Here is an 18,954-nt window from a genome sequence, read left to right as displayed (position 1 = left end):
CGAATGTTTATAGCAGCAATGTCCACAATAGCCAAACTATGGAAAGAACCTAGATGTCCATCAACAGATGAATGGATCAAGAAGATGTGGTATATATACACAATGGAATACTATGCAGCCATCAAAAGAAACGAAATCTTGCCATTTGCGACAACATGGATGGAACTAGAGCGTATCATGCTTAGCGAAATAAGTCAAGCGGAGAAAGACAACTATCATATGATCTCCCTGATATGAGGGAGTGGTGATGCAACATGGGGGCTTAAGTGGGTAGGAGAAGAATCCATGAAACAAGATGGGATAGGGAGGGAGAGAAACCATAAGTGACTCTTAATCTCACGAAACAAACTGTGGGTTGCTGGGGGGAGGGGGGTTGGGAGAAGGGGGGAAGGTTATGGACATTGGGGAGGGTATGTGCTTTTGGGTAAATTGGAAGGGGAGATGAACCATGAGAGACTATGGACTCTGAAAAACAGTCTGAGGGGTTTGAAGTGGCGGGGGGGGTGGGAGGTTGGGGTACCAGGTGGTGGGTATTATAGAGGGCACAGCTTGCATGGAGCACTGGGTGTGGTGAAAAAATAATGAATACTGTTTTTCTGAAAATAAATAAATTGGAAAAAAAAAAAAGACCCCTCAGTGTTGCTTCTTTTTAATGTAAAAAATTGTAAAGTTCAACTTATCAAAGAAAGGGACATTAGAAGCTAAATATGTTTTGGACACTCAAAATATTAGTTTGTACACATATACAAAATTAAAAAAAATCTAATATTTACACTATGATCTGCTGCAAAAGCCTAAGTTGAACAGAAAAGTTGAAACTATTTTGTTCTGACCCTTAAGTATTCTAAGCTACTAAAAGTACCTTGTAATTGTACCCTCAATGAGGAAAAATACGACAATTTGTTCATTCTTTAACAATCCTGAGACATTTCTTGAGATTTGGAGAATGGATGGGTAGTGCCATAGTGGTGAGATCTAAGAGACATCTCTGGAAAAGAATAGGTAAGGTCAGATACAACAGATCCCTGGAGCAACCAAGTGTAATTTTTGCCCCACCCCCATCCCTGGGGGGTTTGTCAGTGTCTAGAGACATTTGTAGTTGTCACAAATAGAGATTGAATCTGCTAATAACAGCCGCTAAGCATCCTGCAATGCACATGACAGCCCCCTCAACAAAGAAATATCAGGTCCAAATATCTGTACTGCTGTGGTTTAGAAAACTGACTTAGGAAAGTTGGGCCATATAAGTTGGAGAATAGTAAAACCTGTGCCCAGAAAGAAAAACAGTCTTCATGAAAGTTAAAGAACCCCAGACTTAAAGAAGAGAAACTTTTGTCTCGAACTAGCAGACCCCTAGCATAAGATAGCATTATAAACTGAGACTTCTTTCGTGTTTTATGTGGACCCTGCAACTAGGTACAACCCTGTACCTATGAGTTAGGTACATAGAGTTAGTTAAGTCAAATTGCTTTCTTACTCTTTTTCTTCCTTTGTTGGGAATAGATTAGTTACTTTAAGTTCAGAAAGAGGTACACAGGCTGGTTGGTCACAAACTCTGCTTCTCAATCCTTCCCTCTGAAATACTTACTGACTTAGATTAAATTTGTTTGAATTTTTAAAAATATTTTATTTATTTATTTGAGAGAGAAAGAGCTAGGGGGAAAGCAGAATGACCTGGGGGAAAGGCAGAAGAAGACAGAGAGGTAGACTCCCTGCTAAGCAAGAGGCTTGATGAGGGATTAGATCCCAGGACCCTGAGATCATGACCTGAGCCAAAGGCAGATGCTTAACTGACTAAGCCACCCAGGTGCCCCAAATTTGTTTGAATTTTTCTTCTTATTTATGTTATTGAACATTTAGTTGAAAAAATTTGGAGGTTAAGTAGCTTGAAATATGTGATGAGAATGAGTTCTCTCTACCTTGTTTTTAAGGAGAGGGGGGAAACTAGAGCAGGATTCCAGATTTATTAAACATAAAATGGCTAAATGAAAGAGTCATTGAAAAGCTTGAAGGAGCTTTAGGAAGGCTGTATAATCAGGGTCGACTTCAATAATCTTCTGATCCATGTCTTATACCTCAGAAATTTTTATTCGTTTTTTCTTCTCTCTTTTTCATAGACAAATTTCTCAATGGCTTTCTCTGTCTACTTCATTAAGTGGATAATTTATCCTGCTTCTGTTCAGACTTTTGGTAGGGAAGTTGACTGTTGCCTAAAATAATGCTTGAAAGAGAATAATGTCCTCACAGTAGCTTTAAACTTTTAAATCTTTTTCCTGTGCATATGTTACTTCTTTATTTTAGTTCTTCAATATATTTTAATCATTTGAATCACAAGCACATTTTAAGTAAGCAAGCACAAACAACATGTTTTGACTTGGAATAAATTTTTTCAAAGAACTCAAGAAAAAAAATTTCCTAGGGTTAATGTTTAACTAGTTGTTAAATGATTTTATTGTCCTACATTGTTAGTCACAAGAAGAGGTAGAACATTTGGTTCTACCAAAAGTTGGGCTCACATATTATTTATTATCTGAGTCCTCTGACACTGCCTCCCTAGTAAGCAATAATAAAGCAACAGGTATTCCTATCTTTGAAGAATTAATAGAAATTAAAATTACCACACAGATTCTATTATATGTCAAGAACTTTGTGTACAGAAAATATACTGGTGTTTTAATAGTAGTTCTGGGACAAAAATAGAAGAACTCAGAGATTAGACTTTACATCAATGTCACTTCTAGATCCAAAGTAGATATGTAGGTTAACTGATTTATAATAAGTAATAATTTTGTAATTTCACATATTTTATATGTGATTATAATAATTATCAGTAGCTATATAATAGCTAATGAATAAACTTAAATTATGAATATATTCAAAAACTTCTCTCATATTTAAAAAATCGATTTTATTTGATTTTATACTATTATAAATTTATAAAAGCAAGAATAGAGGGAGTTTTGTTTTTTTTTTAAAGATTTTATTTATTTATTTGTCAGAGACAGAGGGAGATAGAGCGAGTGAGCACAGGCAGACAGAGAGGCAGGCAGAGTCAGAGGGAGAAGCAGGCTCCCCGCTGAGCAAGGAGCCCGATGTGGGACTCGATCCCAGAATCCTGGGATCATGACCTAAGCCGAAGGCAGCTGCTTAACCAACTGAGCCACCCAGGCATCCCTAGAGGGAGTTTTAAGCATATATTTTATTGTTTCTTTTGCCCACTTTTAGCAGAATTTTTATATCAGGTGATAAAGTAAATGAAAACAGTTTAAGTATAAGAAGTCACAACTTAATCTAAACTAGTCCAATCCTGTGAATATTTGAAATGTTCATATTTAAAGGAAACAAATATGAATAGTTTATATAGCTTAGAAAATCTATAGGTGCCAATAGGTCTTCATTGATAATGAAATAGAAAAATGAATAGAAAAAAAATTCATGAAGTTTTTACAATTTAAAAATTTGCCTCCTGTAATTAAGGAAAAACCATTGGTGAATTTAATTCTTAAAAGTGTGTTTATTTGGGGCACCTGGGTGGCTCAGTCGTTAAGTGTCTGCCTTCCACTCAGGTCATGATCCCAGGGTCCTGGGATGGAGCCCCACATCAGACTCCCTGCTTGGTGGCAAGCCTGCTTCTCCCTCTCCCACTCCCACTGCTTCTGTTCCCTCTTTCGCTGTGTCTCTCTCTGTCAAATAAATAAATAAATAAAACCTTAAAAAAAAAAAGTGTGGTTATTTATGTGAATCTCATTCATATTACATTTAGAATCACTAAGAAGGAACTTTCTTCCCAAAATGCTTGTTGGCAGGAGTTAGAGCCATAACATCTGTAGATATGCTAAGGTTAGATACCTAAAAAGAGGTATCAAAAGTAGATGTGAAATAAACTGAAGGCATAGCTTTCATGAACATTTTCTGGGGAAACCAGAATATGGTTGAGTGAATAAAGGTACCCCATATATGCCATGTTCTACTCCCAAGAGCCTGTCAATATTATCTTACTTGGAGAAAGAGACTCTGAAGATGTGATCAAGACAAGGATTTGATATAATTTTATCGTGGATCAAAAAGATTCTTATCAGAGGGCTATAGAAAGAGTCTGAAACCAAGAAAGTGATGTGATGATGGGAACAGAGACTGAAATGTTTCTCTTTGAAAGTATAGGAATTGCCCATGAATTGAGGAATATAGGCAACCACCAGAAGGTGAAAAATGCTAGGAAATTGATTTTCCCCTCAGAGCCTGCAGAAGCTGCTAGCCCTCTTACAACTTTGACTCCATCCAAGTAGGACTGATTTTGGACTTGCAACCTTCAGAAATATAAGAGACAAATGTTTTAGACTGCTAGGGTTATAGTAATTTATTATACCAGCAATGGGAAAGAAAACATAGAGATTTCAACAAAACATTTTTAACACCAAAATTTGCTAGCTGAAAATAAGTAGAGAAGCTCCTTAACAGAATATGTAAGTTTGAATATAAGGATGATAATAGGTCTTCTCAAAAAGATATACATGAAACACAAAAATAAGTCACCCTAGATTTATTCTTAGAGGCCATTTCTAGTTTTAGGACTGTCTGTAACTAATTGACATAGATGAATCAGTGCAGGTCAGTAAAAAAAAAAAAAAGAACAAGATGACTGGTTGGCTCTGTATATTGGAAAAGTGGACTCATCATTCATTGGTTAAAATTCTGTGTTTACTTTGAAATGGTGGGCATGCCTGTGGGTCCATGTGTCACCTACTTAGGGAAACAGCAGGCATGCTCATAAAGTGAGATCTTGTCTTTTAACATTTTGCTCTCCCATTACTCACTCAGACAAGAATAGCCCCTGCTAATGTATCCTGCATGTTTACGTGATTTACTAATTTATCATCCACACCAGGATACGTTGGAGAATTAAATGGGGTTCTATCAATTACTTGTCTAGTATAACAGTCATTGAACCAAGACTGGTTTATACGTGGAACACTGTTTAACTCGTATTCTTCCCCAATATGCACAGCTAATTTTTATAAATTGTAATCTATATGATCCTGATATTATCATTAACAATTTGTGAAGTAATGCTTCACCTAGCACTCTAAGAAACCAATGAAAGTGTTAATTAAAAATGAGGTGATCAGCACTACAAAGCATCATATATAATTTACTATTCAGCCAACATTTTGATAATAGATGTAATGACAGGTAATCACAGAGGCCCATGGGTTAACTAACTTTTATTCTTCCACAATAAGTTTTGGTGAAAGTCTTAGTCAGGGGTTTCTATGGAAAATGTCTCCACCCTTCTTTTTCATCTCAGGTTTTGTAGCCTTCTTATTTGTGCCATGTCACTAGTTGTTCTCAATGAAATAATATTTATTGAAAAACTACTTTGTAGAAACTCTCTACCTAAGCATATACTGCTGAACAAGACAGTTCATGGTCCTATCTCGTGCTTTAGAGTAGTCATTCAAAGTTTAGGTTTGATGATTGTATCCACCTATTGTAAGGAAGGATTAGGGGTGCCTGGGCGGCTCAGATGGTCAAGCATCTGCCTTAGGCTCAGGTCATAATCTCCAGGTCCTGGAATCAAACTCCATGTCCAGCTCCCAGCTCAGTGGGGAGTCTGCTTCTCCCTCTCCCTTTGCCTCTTCCTCTGCTTGTGCTCTCTCTGTCTCTCAAATGAATAATTAATACCTTCTAAAAATATAAGGAAGGATTAAAAAGGAATAAAATATTGCCATTTGCAAAGATGAATCTAGAGAGCATTATGCTAAGTGAAATAAGTTAGTCAGAGACAAATACCATATGATTTCACTCATATGTGAAAAGTTAAGAAATAAAACAAATGAACATAGGGGGCAAAAAAGAGAGGCAAATGAAGAAACAGACCTTAACTATGGAGGAAAAAAACTGAGGGTTACTGGAGGGGAAGTGGGCATGAGAGTGGGTTAAATAGGTGATGGGGTATTAAGGAAGGCATTTGTTCTGAGCACTGGGTGTTGTATGTAAGTGATGAATCACTAAATTCTCCACCTGAAACCAGTATAATGCTGTATGTTAACTAACTGGAATTTAAAGAAAAATTTGGAGAAAGAAAAAAGGAAGGATTATTTCCTCAAACTGACATCAAGAGACACAAACAGGCCCTAAGCATACATAAGTATACTTAAATATATACTTAATGTTAAATATATTTTCTACCTCCTTCACTAGCTCTTCATAATCTTTCCTTACCTGAATCTAAAATTGGACAGAAAAATTCAGGGAATGAGAATTGCATGCAGATGAATGGTCACAAGAGGAATCTTTTAGGTCCTAAGAGAATAAAAGTGGCAGTATTTTTCTTGGTTGTTGCCATTGTATTTTGAATAGGTTTACTGTTAGCAAATCTGGGTCAATCCCTAATTATTCTTACATCTGTTATGAGAATACAGAAAGGCATTTGCTTCACCAATTTTTTGTCACTTACCAATTTTTCTCAGCCTGGTAATCACCTGAAGTCCTAATTCTTTATCTTTCTAGACACCCTTCACAAAGTTAGCATGTTTTTGCAAGCAATCTTTCTTAATTTACAAAAATTCCTTCTGACAAGATGCTGATGACTAGAACTCTTTACAATGAGGTGCAAAGTTTAATTACATAATTGTAACAAAAAGGCTTAATATGGACTGTCACTTAGTTAAATTTTTTTGCAAAGAAAATTAAAGTTACTCTTCTCATTTGAACAGTGAATATAAAAATCAGGATACATAAGTTAAATTTCAGTTTTAAAAACTAGGTGCCTCTCTTACACTTACTCTGCAAAGTTCTAATTTGACAACCACTTCTTTTTGATTCTATTCTATCTCTTTAGTAATGATTTTGAGAACTCAGTGGTGTTATCCAAGGTGATTGAGCTGAACTTTTAAAATGAACCAGATTGACCCATAGAAGCACATTGTCCCTAATTTCCTCATTAAAACTACTGATTAAAATGGTAACTATAAGAAAGACCTGAAGGAATTATAAAATTATCTAGAATCACCCCCAAAAGAAGATGTCACAGTGAATTTTAATATTTTTAATATGGTCCAGTTTTATTTCTTTTATGAGGACCAAGGGTTAAAGACTTCTACCCATATCTACCCATTTGTGAAAATATACTCAGTGGCTCAATTGGGAAAACATTTAAGATTTAAGTTGCTAGATATAAAAAGTAAAATCAGTGATGTAAGAATTGATTATAAAGATAATACAAGACACAAAAAGATTGAAGAGCATTCCACGCTCATGGAATGGATCAGAAGAATAAACATTGTAAAAATGTCTATACTGTCTAGAGCCATCTATACTTTCAGTGCCATCCCAATCAAGATTCCACTGGCATTTTTCAAAAAGCTGGAACAAACAACCCTAAAATTTGTATGGAACCAGAAGAGACCCCGAATTGCTAAGGAAATATTGAAAAAGAAAAACAAAACTCGGGGCATCAGATTGCCTGATTTCAAGATTTACTACAAAGCTGTGATCATCAAGGCAGCATGGTACTGGCACAAAAACAGACACGTAAACCACTGGAGCAGAGTAGAGAGTCCAGAAATAAACCCTCAACTCTATGGTCAAATAATCTTTGACAAAGTAGGAAAAAATATACAGTGGAAAAAACAGTCTCTTCAATAAATGGTGCTGGGAAAATTGTACAGCTAATTATAGAAAAATGAAACTTGATTATTTTCTTACACCATACACAAAGATAAATTCAAAATGGATCAAAGACCTCAACGTGAGGCAGGAATCTATCAAAATCCTAGAGGAGAACATAGGCAGTAACCTCTTTGACATTGGCCACAGCAACTTCTTTCAAGACACGTCTCCAAAGGCAAGGGAAACAAACGCGAAAATGACCTTTTGGGACTTCAGCAAGATCAAAAGCTTCTGCACAGCAAAGAAAACAGTCAACAAAACAAAGAGGCAAACCACGGAATAGGAGAAAATATTCACAAATGACACTACAGACAAAGGACTGATATCCGAGATCTATAAAGAACTCTTCAAACTCAAAATAAACAAAACAGATAATCACATCAAAAAATGGGCAGAGGATATGAACAGACACTTCCCCAAAGAAGACATACAAATGGCTAACAGACACATGAAAAAATGTTCATCATCGTTAGCCATCAGGGAGATTCAAATCAAAACCACATTGAGATACTACCTTACACCATTTAGAATGGCCAATATTAACAAGACCGTAAACAACATGAGTTGGAGAGGATGTGGAGTAGGGGGAGCCCTCTTACTCTGTTGGTGGGAATGCAAATTGGGGCAGCCACTTTGGAAAACAGTGAGGAGATTCCTTAAGAAATTAAATACAGAGCTACCCTATGACCCTGCAATTGCACTACTGGGTATTTACCCCAAAGATACAAATCTAGTGAAAAGAAGGACCATCTGTACCCCAATGTTCAGAGCAGCAATGGCCACAGTCACCAAACTGTGGAAAGAACCAAGATGCCCTTCAATGGATGAATGGATAAAGAAGATGTGGAGTATTATGTCTCCATCAGAAAGGATGAATATCCAACTTTTGTGTCAATGTGGACAGGACTGGAGGAGTTTATGTTGATTGAAATAAGCCAGGCAGAGAGAGTCATTATCATATGGTTTCACTTATTTGTGGAGCATAAAGAATAATACAGAGGACATGGGGAAATGGAGAAGAGAAGTGAGTTGGGGGAAATTGGAGAGGGAGACAAACCATAAGAGACTGTGGACTCCGAGAGAGAAACTGAGGGTTTTGGGGAGGTGGCAGTGGGAGGTTGGGTGACCCTGGTGGTGGGTATTATGGAGGGCAAGTATTGCATGGAACACTGGGTGTGGTGCATAAACAATGAACTCTGGAACACTGAAAAGAAATATTTAAAAAATTAAAAAAAAATTTTTTAAAGATTTTATTCATTTACCTGACAGAGAGAAAGAGAGATCACAAGTAGGCAGAGAGGCAGGCAGAGAGAGGGGGAAGCAGGCTAACTGCTGAGCAGAGAGCCAGATGTGGGGCTCGATCCCAGGAACCTGAGACCATGACCTGAGCTGAAGGCAGAGGCTTAACCCACTGAGCCACCCAGACGCTCCCAAAATTAAAAAATTTTTAAAAAATATATGATCCATACATACAATGTGGTATTATGCCTCCATCAGAAAGGATGAATACCCAACTTTTATATCAACATGGTTGGGACTGGAAGAGATTATGCTGAGTGAAATAAGTCAAGCAGAGAGAGTCAGTTATCACATGATTTCAGTTACTTGTGGGACATAAAGAATAACACAGAATACACTGGGAGATGGAGAGGAGAAGTGAGTGGGGGAAATCAGAGGGGGAGATGAACCATGAGAGACTGTGGACTCTGAGAAACAAACAGGGTTTTGGAGGGGAGGTGGGTTGGGGGTTGGGTAAGCATGGTGGTGGGTATTAAGGAGGGCACATATTGCATGGAGCACTGGGTGTGGTGCAAAAACAACGAATTTTGGAAAACTGAAAAAAAAAATAAATTTAAAAAATAACACAGGAAAAACTAAGATACACACACACATATTTATAGATGGAGAAGGTATTTACACAGATATTTAATTTAAATATTTAGTTAAATAGCAAAATTTTAACTACAATTGAGTTCAAGTAATGTAACAAAATGTTATAAAACTTGACTTGTATTAAAACAAACAAATGAGTACATATTAAATTATTTTTTCCATTACTTATGCAAGTTAAAAAAATATTTAGTCACTCAGTCTGTTAAGAATGTATTCTTCCTGGTATGGCAACCTTATCAAATATGTCTGATTACACCCCAAAAAACAACATCAGCTGGAAAATTAAAAATCTGTGGAAACAAAATTTATACATTTTTAAAGGAGTTGAGAGTTTTTTCTTTCTCCAGAAAAGGTGAAATTCAACTATAGCCAAAAAACTCTAGAATGAATATGTTAATTGAAAAATAAAACTAAAACTGTTTAATTAATTAAACAATTGTTTTATTTAATGTTATACTGCTATTATAAGAAATTTCACTGGGATTTAGCTGGGATGAAAATTTTAATAGGGAGTTTGATTTTCTAGTCATTTGTTTGATAACAGGCTAAGACAAATGAATGTTACCTAGTCTGTGAAAGAAAGTTGAAGATAACAAATTAAAAAAAAGAATTTTAACATTGCTGTAAATGATAAAGATAACCATTTCTTCTCTCTCTCTCAGACTGTCAAATACATTCCTGAAATTACATATAATTTGGCGTTCAAGGCCAAAAAAATGTGCAAGAGACTATCACTATAATTTAGTGTCTTAGTTAAATTCTTTTTAGCCCAATAGCCAGAAGTTGATTTAGGAGCAAAGATAATCAGATTATTTTCATAGTTCTTTGGAACTGATTGAACATAAAAGAATTACTTCACTCTTTGAAGATTTTCCATGCACTTTCTAATTTTCTTCACTTAGTTTAAAGCAATGAATTTCACTTTTTAGTTTGAGAGATTTAAAAACAAAAGTCCTTCAGAGGGAATAAATATGTTAGGAAACAGGATAGCCTTGGAGAATATTACAGTTTATCCATACTGAAATAGAAGACTGATGTAAAATAATTTTACAAAATCTATATGTTTAAGAATGGGAAGAGAGGGAGAAGTTGGAAGATAGCAGTGGAATAAAAGAACCCCAGGCTCACCCCATCCCATGAATGCAACTCAGTAACTATCAAACCATCCTGAATACCTCAGGAATTGCCCTGAAACCTGACAGAGCAAACTCCCCAAATAAGTTAGAAAAGAGGTTACAACAATGAGGGCTGGAAGTCCGGAGACAGGGTTAGGGAGAAAAACTGATCTTGACCCTTTCAGTGGGAAGGGAGTCACGGTCATGGAGAAGGGCGAGACACAGACTAATTCACATGGGAGCTCATGAGGAAAAGGAATCCTCATAGCAGTTGGCTTGGAAATCAAAAGGATCCAAATTTTGTGACTTCTGGCAATCAGCAGGACTTAAAGTCTAGAGTTGTAAAGGTCAGGGGCTTAACTGGGATAGATCCTGAAAGGCATTGTGCTGCACTTGAAGAAAAGATAGGGAAAACACGGGACGCCTGGGTGGCACAGTTGGTTGGACGACTGCCTTCGGCTCAGGGTGTGATCCTGGAGTCCCGGGATCGAGTCCCACATCGGGCTCCCAGCTCCATGGGGAGTCTGCTTCGCTGTCTGACGTCTCCTCGCTCATGCTCTCTCTCACTGTCTCTCTCTCTCAAATAGATAAATAAAATCTTTAAAAAAAAAAAAAAAAGATAGGGAAAACAGCAGGAACATACAGTGTGGAAATAGTGATCTGAAGAGTGCCCCTAGGCATGCCTCACACCATGGGGAGGTTATTTGCTCACCCTCAAGCACATCCCAGAGAGACATAGTTCACAAAGAGATCTCTCTAGGAACAAAGGAACTGGCCTATAACATTTCATTCCCCTGCCCCTCAGCATAAGCAAAGGGTCAGGTGTTCGAACAGCACCGTGCCTACACTCTACCTTACTTGGTTACACGCAACCCTCCCCACTCCTACTCCCCATGCGCTCCTACCGCCACCCCCACCCAGTGATCTGGTGGACTGTCCTTCCCAGTCTTGCTTTTCTTGGTCCCAGCACCACAGTCCTCCTCTCCCAGAAGACTGATCCAAATCCTTACTTACATCATGAATGTCTCTTGACATGGAAGTTGTGTGTAGCTGTGGTTCCAGCTGCAATGGTGACTGGTCTCATTCCACAGACCAGAGCACACCTAGGTAAAATGCACCACATTCAGGTCAGGGACTAAATGCTTCCCACAAGAGACAAAAAGAGAGCCCTCCAGATGACTGGTCTGAAGGATAAAGTGGCCGAGGACAACAAAAAAGCACATGCAGCACACATTGGAGACACTCCCAGAAGCACTAGGCTCTCTGAAACGGGGGACATTACACAGCATGCTGCTACAGGACCTCTTCTTCCTAAGGCCATCACCCTCAAGAACAGGCAATGTACTGACTTTCCTAACACAGCAAAAGAGGTATAGAGACTTAGAAAAAATGATAGGACAGAGAAATTTATCATAAAGAAAAAAACAAGACAAGGCCAGGGTCAGAGATATAAGTGAAACAGATATAAATAACATATCTGATAGAGAATTTAAACTAATGATTACAAAGAAGCTCACAGGGGACACTTGGGTGGCTCAGTTGGTTGGACATCTGACTCTTAATTTCTGCTCAGGTCATGATCTCAGGGTTGTGAGTTTGAGCTCCAAATCAGGCTCCATGTTCACCAGGAAATCTGCTTGAGATTCTCTTTCTCTCCTTCTGCCCCTCCCCCTCCTCTCTCTCTCTCTCTCCCTCTCCCTCTCTCTCTCTCTCTTTCTTTCTCACAAGATAAATAAATTAATCTTTTAAAAATATGAAGATACCCATTGGAATTGAGAGAAGATTGGAGGACATCAGTGAGACCCTCGACACAGATAAAGAATGATAGCAGAGACAAAGGGCTCAAAACTGAAATCACAAACACACTTCATGGAATGAATGGAAGTCTGGAAGAAGCAAGCATCGGAATTAAATGATGACCTAGAAGACAGAGTAATAGAAAGTAATCAAGCTGAACAAAAGAGAGAAAAAAATTATGCAAAAAAATAAAATTAAAGAACTCAGCAATTCCATCAAACATAGTAATATACATATATACATATATATAAAATATCTTTCCACTTATTGTGTCGTCTTCAATTTCTTTCATCTATGTCTTATAGTTTTTAGCATACAGATCTTTCATCTTCTTGGTTAAATTTATTACTGAGTATCTTACTGCTTTTGGCACTATTGTAAATGCTTTATTTCGTAAAATAATTCCTTTTTAGTGTATAGAAACACAACTGATTTTCATATGTTGATTTTGTATCCTACAACTTTAATTCATTTGATTATTATTATTCCTAAGTTTTTGGAATTTTTTAATACATATAAGATCATGTCATCTGTGAACAGACATATAAATTTACTTTTTTTTTCCAATTTGAATGCTTCTTAATTCTTTTTATTATCTAAATGCTCTAGCTAAGACTTCTAGTAATTTCTTAAATGAGAGTGGTGAGGATAGGCAACCTTGTCTTTTTCCTGATCTTAGCAGAAGAGCTTTCAAACTTTTACCATGGAATATGACATTAGCTATGTGCTTGTCATGTATGGTTTTTACTATATTGAGATACATTTCTTCTATATCCACTTTGTTGAGAGTTTTTAACATAAATAGATGTTGAATTTTATTAAATACCTCCCATGCATCTATTGTGATCACTGTATGTTTTTTATCATGCATTTTATTCATGTGGTATATAACATTTATTGATTTGCATATATTGAACCATCCTTGTACCCCAAACATGAATTCTACCTGATCAGTGGTGTATTATCTTTTATTGTGTTGTTGAACTTGCTAATACTGTGTTTAGATATTTTGTATCAATACTCATTAAGATATTGGCCTGTAGTTTTCTTTAATGATAGTGTCTTAGTCTGGTTTTAGTATGAGGGTAATGCTGGCTTCATAAAATGAATTTGAGAGTGTTTCCTTCTCTTTAGTTTTTGGAAGACATTTGGAAGAATTGGTATTAGTTATTTAGAAGTTTTTTAAAAATTCATGATTGATTCCATCTGGTCCTGGTAAATTCTTTTTTGGGAGGTTTTTGATTACTGACTCAATCTCCTTTCTCTCTCTCTTTCTGTTCAAATTTTTAGTTTCTTTATGATTCAGTCTTGGTCAGTTAAATGTTTCTAGGAATATGTCCATTTATTTATTTTTTTTTCAATTTATTTATTTTCAGAAAAACATTATTCATTATTTTTTCACCACACCCAGTGCTCCATGCAAGCCGTGCCCTCTATAATACCCACCATCTGGTACCCCAACCTCCCACCTCCCCTCCACTTCAAACCCCTCAGATTGTTTTTCAGAGTCCATAGTCTCTCATGGTTCACCTCTCCTTCCAATTTACCCAAATTCCCTACTACTCTCTAACGCCCCTTGTCCTCCATGCTATTTGTTATGCTCCACAAATAAGTGAAACCATATGATAATTGGCTCTCTCTGCTTGACTTATTTCACTCAGCATAATCTCTTCCAGTCCCATCCATGTTGCTACAAAAGTTGGGTATTCATCCTTTCTGATGGAGGCATAATACTCCATAGTGTATATGGACCACATCTTCCTTATCCATTCATCCGTTGAAGGGCATCTTGGTTCTTTCCATAGTTTGGCGACTGTGGCCATTGCTGCTATAAACATTGGGGTACAGATGGCCCTTCTTTTCACGACATCTGTGTCTTTGGGGTAAATACCCAGGAGTGCAATTGCAGGGTCATAGGGAAGCTCTATTTTTAATTTCTTGAGGAATCTCCACACTGTTCTCCAAAGAGGCTGCACCAACTTGCATTCCCACCAACAGTGTAAGAGGGTTCCCCTTTCTCCACATCCTCTCCAACACATGTTGTTTCCTGTTATATCCATTTATTTTACATTTTTCAATTTTTCATATAATTATTCTAGTAGTCTATTACGATATTTCTATTTGTATGGTGTAAGTTGTAATATCTCCTCATTCATAATTTAATATATTTGGGCTTCTTCCCCACCTCCACTTATTTGGTCTAGCTAAACATTTATTAATTTTAGTTATTTTTTCATGGAATCAAATCTTAGTTTTTTTTTAAATCTTTTTATTGTTTTTCTATTTCATCTATTACTGCTATAATCTATTATTTCTTTCCTTCTGCTAACTTTTGTCTTAGTTCATTCTTCATTTTCTAGTCCTTGATATATAAAGTTAGGTTATTTATTTGAGATTTTTTTTTCTTGATCTGTGTGTTTATCACTATACACTTATCCTTTAGAACTGATTTTGTTGAATCTATATTTTAACATTTTTTTTCCATTTTCATTTATCTCAAGTTTTTTTTTTAAATTTCCCTTTGATATGTTTTTGGATCTATTGTTGTGTTGTTTAACTTCCATATAATTCTAGCTTTTCTCCTATTACAGATATAGCTTCACTCTATTGTGGTCAATAAAGACACTTGATATAACTTATTCTTCTCTTCTTTGACTTGTTTTGTGTCCTAACATATGATTGATGCCTATTCTACTGCTGTTGAGTGGAATATTCTGTTGGATCCATTTGGTCTATAGTTCGGTTCAAATCTGCTCTTTTTTATAGATTCTCTGAATGGATCTATTAATTGTTTATAACGGGGTATTAATGTCCCTAAGTATTATTGTATTGCTTTTTATTTCTCCCTTTAGCTCTTCTAGCATTTGCTTTATATATTTGGGTGCTATAATATTAGGTGCATAAATATTTACAACTGCTATATCTTCTTGATGGGTTGACCCATTTATCATTAAATAACCATCTTTGGCTCTTTTAACCATTTCTTGGTTAAAGTCAATTTTGTCTGCTGTAACTGTCCGCACTATACTTTGGTTACCAATTGATTGAAATATATTTTTCCATCCCTTCACTCTGTCTACATGTGTTCTTAAAGCTATGTTAAGTCTCTTGTAGGAAGTATATCATTAGATATTTTCTAATTTTTTTCCTTGTGAATTCATCACTGCTCTTTCAAAAGTCATTAAATTTCTTTAAACCAGGTAGAATAAGATTTAATATAAATAAATAAAATATTAATGATTTATTAGTGGTAGCTAAAGAAGGTTGAGTGAAAAAGAAATAGCAATGGAAGGTGAAGGTCACAAAATAAGAAAACTTCAGATTTATAAGATCCTGTATCTCAAAATTATGTGGTAACGTTTCTGTTGTGTCAGTCAGTTAACAATTGTACCAATTGTTCTATTAATGTGTAAATTAAAGAACAAAAATAAAGTAGAAGATAATGGGATTGGAAACCCAACTATGTAGGTATATGTCCTAGTCTTATGAAAATTGAGGTGCATAAACTTCAAAACTAAAAGACAAAACCTCTTAGTTGTTGTCTTTTTATCTTAAGTATAAAACAGAATATAAGACTTGCTTTCAAGGCTGTTGAGTATTCAAACGAAATGAATTAAATAAGATAATGTTTTTGAACACATTTGAAGAATGGTAAAGGTTTTATGTATGGTAAAATTGTATCTCTTATACAACACAAAGAAAGAGAAAGAGAGAGATGGAGTACCCTTTATCCCTTTTATTAATATCTTTATTATATAAAAGGAAAAATGTGTCTATGTTTTCTTACACAGTTTATAAAAACTGATAAGTGCTTAAAATAAATATAAATAGAATCACCAGGGAACATAGTGCAGTTGTAGGTATAAAGCATGATTTAGGGATATAGTTTCTTTGAAAGAGACAAGTTTAAGATACTTAATATAGCAAGAGAAGCAGGATATCTAAAAGAAATCATTATCTAGCCTAAGAAATGTGGCTGCTAAAATAATAAATCAACATATAGAGTTGTTTTTAAAGCTTCTTCATACTATCAATCAAGATCAGTCTCCCTTTATAAAAAAAAGGAAAAGCCTTAAGGAAAGCATCTTCAAATACATTTGGCATAAGTATGTTAAATCAGTTGGTTAGGATTACAAAAATTTTATGAATATGTATTTTGTGTCAATCAAATAAAAGTCACAAAACTTTGGTACTGCAGAATTTGCTTCTTTCTGATGTAACATATACTGACATGCGATGCAAAAAAAGAAAAATGATTGCTTCCTTTTTTATGGACCATTCTCTTGATTTTCTTCCTTCTTTTTTACTGCCATTGTGAAACTACTTGTCTTAATTTCACTCTTTGCTTACCAAAATTATGCTCTCACAAGCTTATTGAAGTTCAAAGTCAGTTCAAGTTTAGGTTTCTAATATGTGCCAGTTAATTAGTTCATTGTCAACAACAAGATAAATGTTCACTTCCAAATGCATGTTTGTATATCCCCACTCCCTGGCACCCCACTCACTTTCAAAAGAAGTAGTATAAACACTGGATTGCTTGCCATTTTCAATTTTTATATATAAACTTGGCAGTCAAGTTCAGGATAAATTGACAGTACTATTTTCTCTGTATATTTTATTAGCAATTTATAAACACCTACTGTTTACCACAATAAATGTAATATTAATTAAACAATGAATCAGAGAACATTGCATCAAAAACTAATGATGTACTTTATGCTAACATAACAATAAAAAAAGAAAATATTTTCTTACAGAAATATGAGCTATATATTTTGTAAGATAAGGGCAAATTTAATACAATTGATAGATATTTCAAATTTGAAACAATCCTCAAAAACTGAGTTTAGTCTGACCTCTAGATGGAAGAAAGTTTTGAAAAGAGTGTTAGGTAAGTTATGCTATGGTGGTTAACCCCCTACAAACACACAGGTGCAGGCACACATATTTCAGAAGCCTAAAACAGAAAGTAATTTCTGTCATCACGTGCAAGCTGCAGCTCTATTCCTCATTCTCATTCAATTCAGGAATAATACTTTGAATATATGATCTATTGGGGGCAACTATCCATCGCAGTTTGCAGAGTACTTAGTATCTTCACTGGACACAGGAATTTCAATACTAACAAAGTCAAGTCCCAGGCAGATAGTTGAGTTGGTCACCCTAAATGTACTCTACCACAACATTTTACATAAAAAGAGTAATATTTCTATTTATAGACAAAGGTTGAAACTTATGATCGCTGAAATGTATTTCCAGACTTCTACAGATTTTCTAACAAACATTTGTTACCTAATACATGAATTCTATGAAGAGTATTAAAACTAAGGATTATTTTTAAAGCATTTAGTGAGATTAAAAAATAAAATAGATCAATAAGCATTTCTATGTGAATGTTTTAAATCCTCATGGGAATAAATAAAATTGATGGAGAAAAATTAATATTAACATGTTATCTAAGGTCACTGTAGAACTTTAGATAACAGGAGAGAGGACTATTCATCCTACCGAAAATAAATTAACTTCAATGTAAAAAAGAGGCGACTTTAGAGTAACTGAATTTTGCAAAGACATCGATTTGGTCAGACAAATTATGCTGAATCATCAAGTCTTTCTATTTACGTTTATGAGAATTAAGAAAATAGTGTTTTAATAAGCAGTGAGTATTATATTAGTCACCATGTCCACATGAATTCAGAATGACTATTTTTCCTTAATTAATTAATTAATCTTTCAGATTATCTCTCATCTTTAGTGTTGATTCCTGTTATATTGCCATTTATTAATTAATATAGAGACTTCTACTTTAAGATTCATATTTTGTCTAGCTACTAGGAGATTGTGCTGTAAGTTCAGGTAAAACGTAATTATGACTTGAAACAACGAGTACTAAGATCACTTATTGTAGTAATTGCAATAAAGGAAATTTCAGATGTTTGTGATTCTTTGTGTCCCATGACTCAGCTCTTCTAAGATTGGCTAACTTAGGGGAATTTTCTCACTGAAAGCTTGGAGAATCAGAAATAAATGTAGGGTATCCAAAAATAGAATATGTGATAGTAGTCTGTCCCCAGGGTTTAAACTTACCTTATTGGTTTATGTCATTCTAAAACTTCAGTAAAGTAGCATGTATTAAAACTTATTGATGGCTTGAGTGTGACTTGAAATTGTTTAAATTTTATTAATTCCATTGTGGATATAACCAGATATGAATTCTGTCTTTGAAGATACTAGGAATCACCATAGACAAATCGTATTAGAAAATATGCCCTAATTATATTAAAACATTTTCAAATGATACACAAATTTTTAAAAACTAAACAACTTCTAACAGTACCTCGGCATTTCATTGTTTTAATACTATTGGTTCACCTGTGCTTCAAATAGTGTACCTCTTAATACTATAGTTACTTTTAATTTATAGTATACCTATACAGAAATTGTGACTTCTTAAGAGGGAAAGCCCAATTAACTTAGG

General features: G+C 35.3%; 1 protein-coding gene across 1 annotated transcript in view; it reads left to right on the top strand.

The window, feature by feature from the left end:
• The window catches only part of EYS (eyes shut homolog), a 1,652,430-nt gene that overhangs the window by 123,009 nt on the left and 1,510,467 nt on the right, over positions 1–18,954 (top strand). The window lies entirely within an intron of this gene.

Source organism: Neovison vison, chromosome 1 (genome assembly GCF_020171115.1).
Source record: "Neovison vison isolate M4711 chromosome 1, ASM_NN_V1, whole genome shotgun sequence".
Taxonomy (NCBI): domain Eukaryota; kingdom Metazoa; phylum Chordata; class Mammalia; order Carnivora; family Mustelidae; genus Neogale; species Neogale vison.
This window is presented reverse-complemented; position numbering and strand designations above follow the sequence as displayed.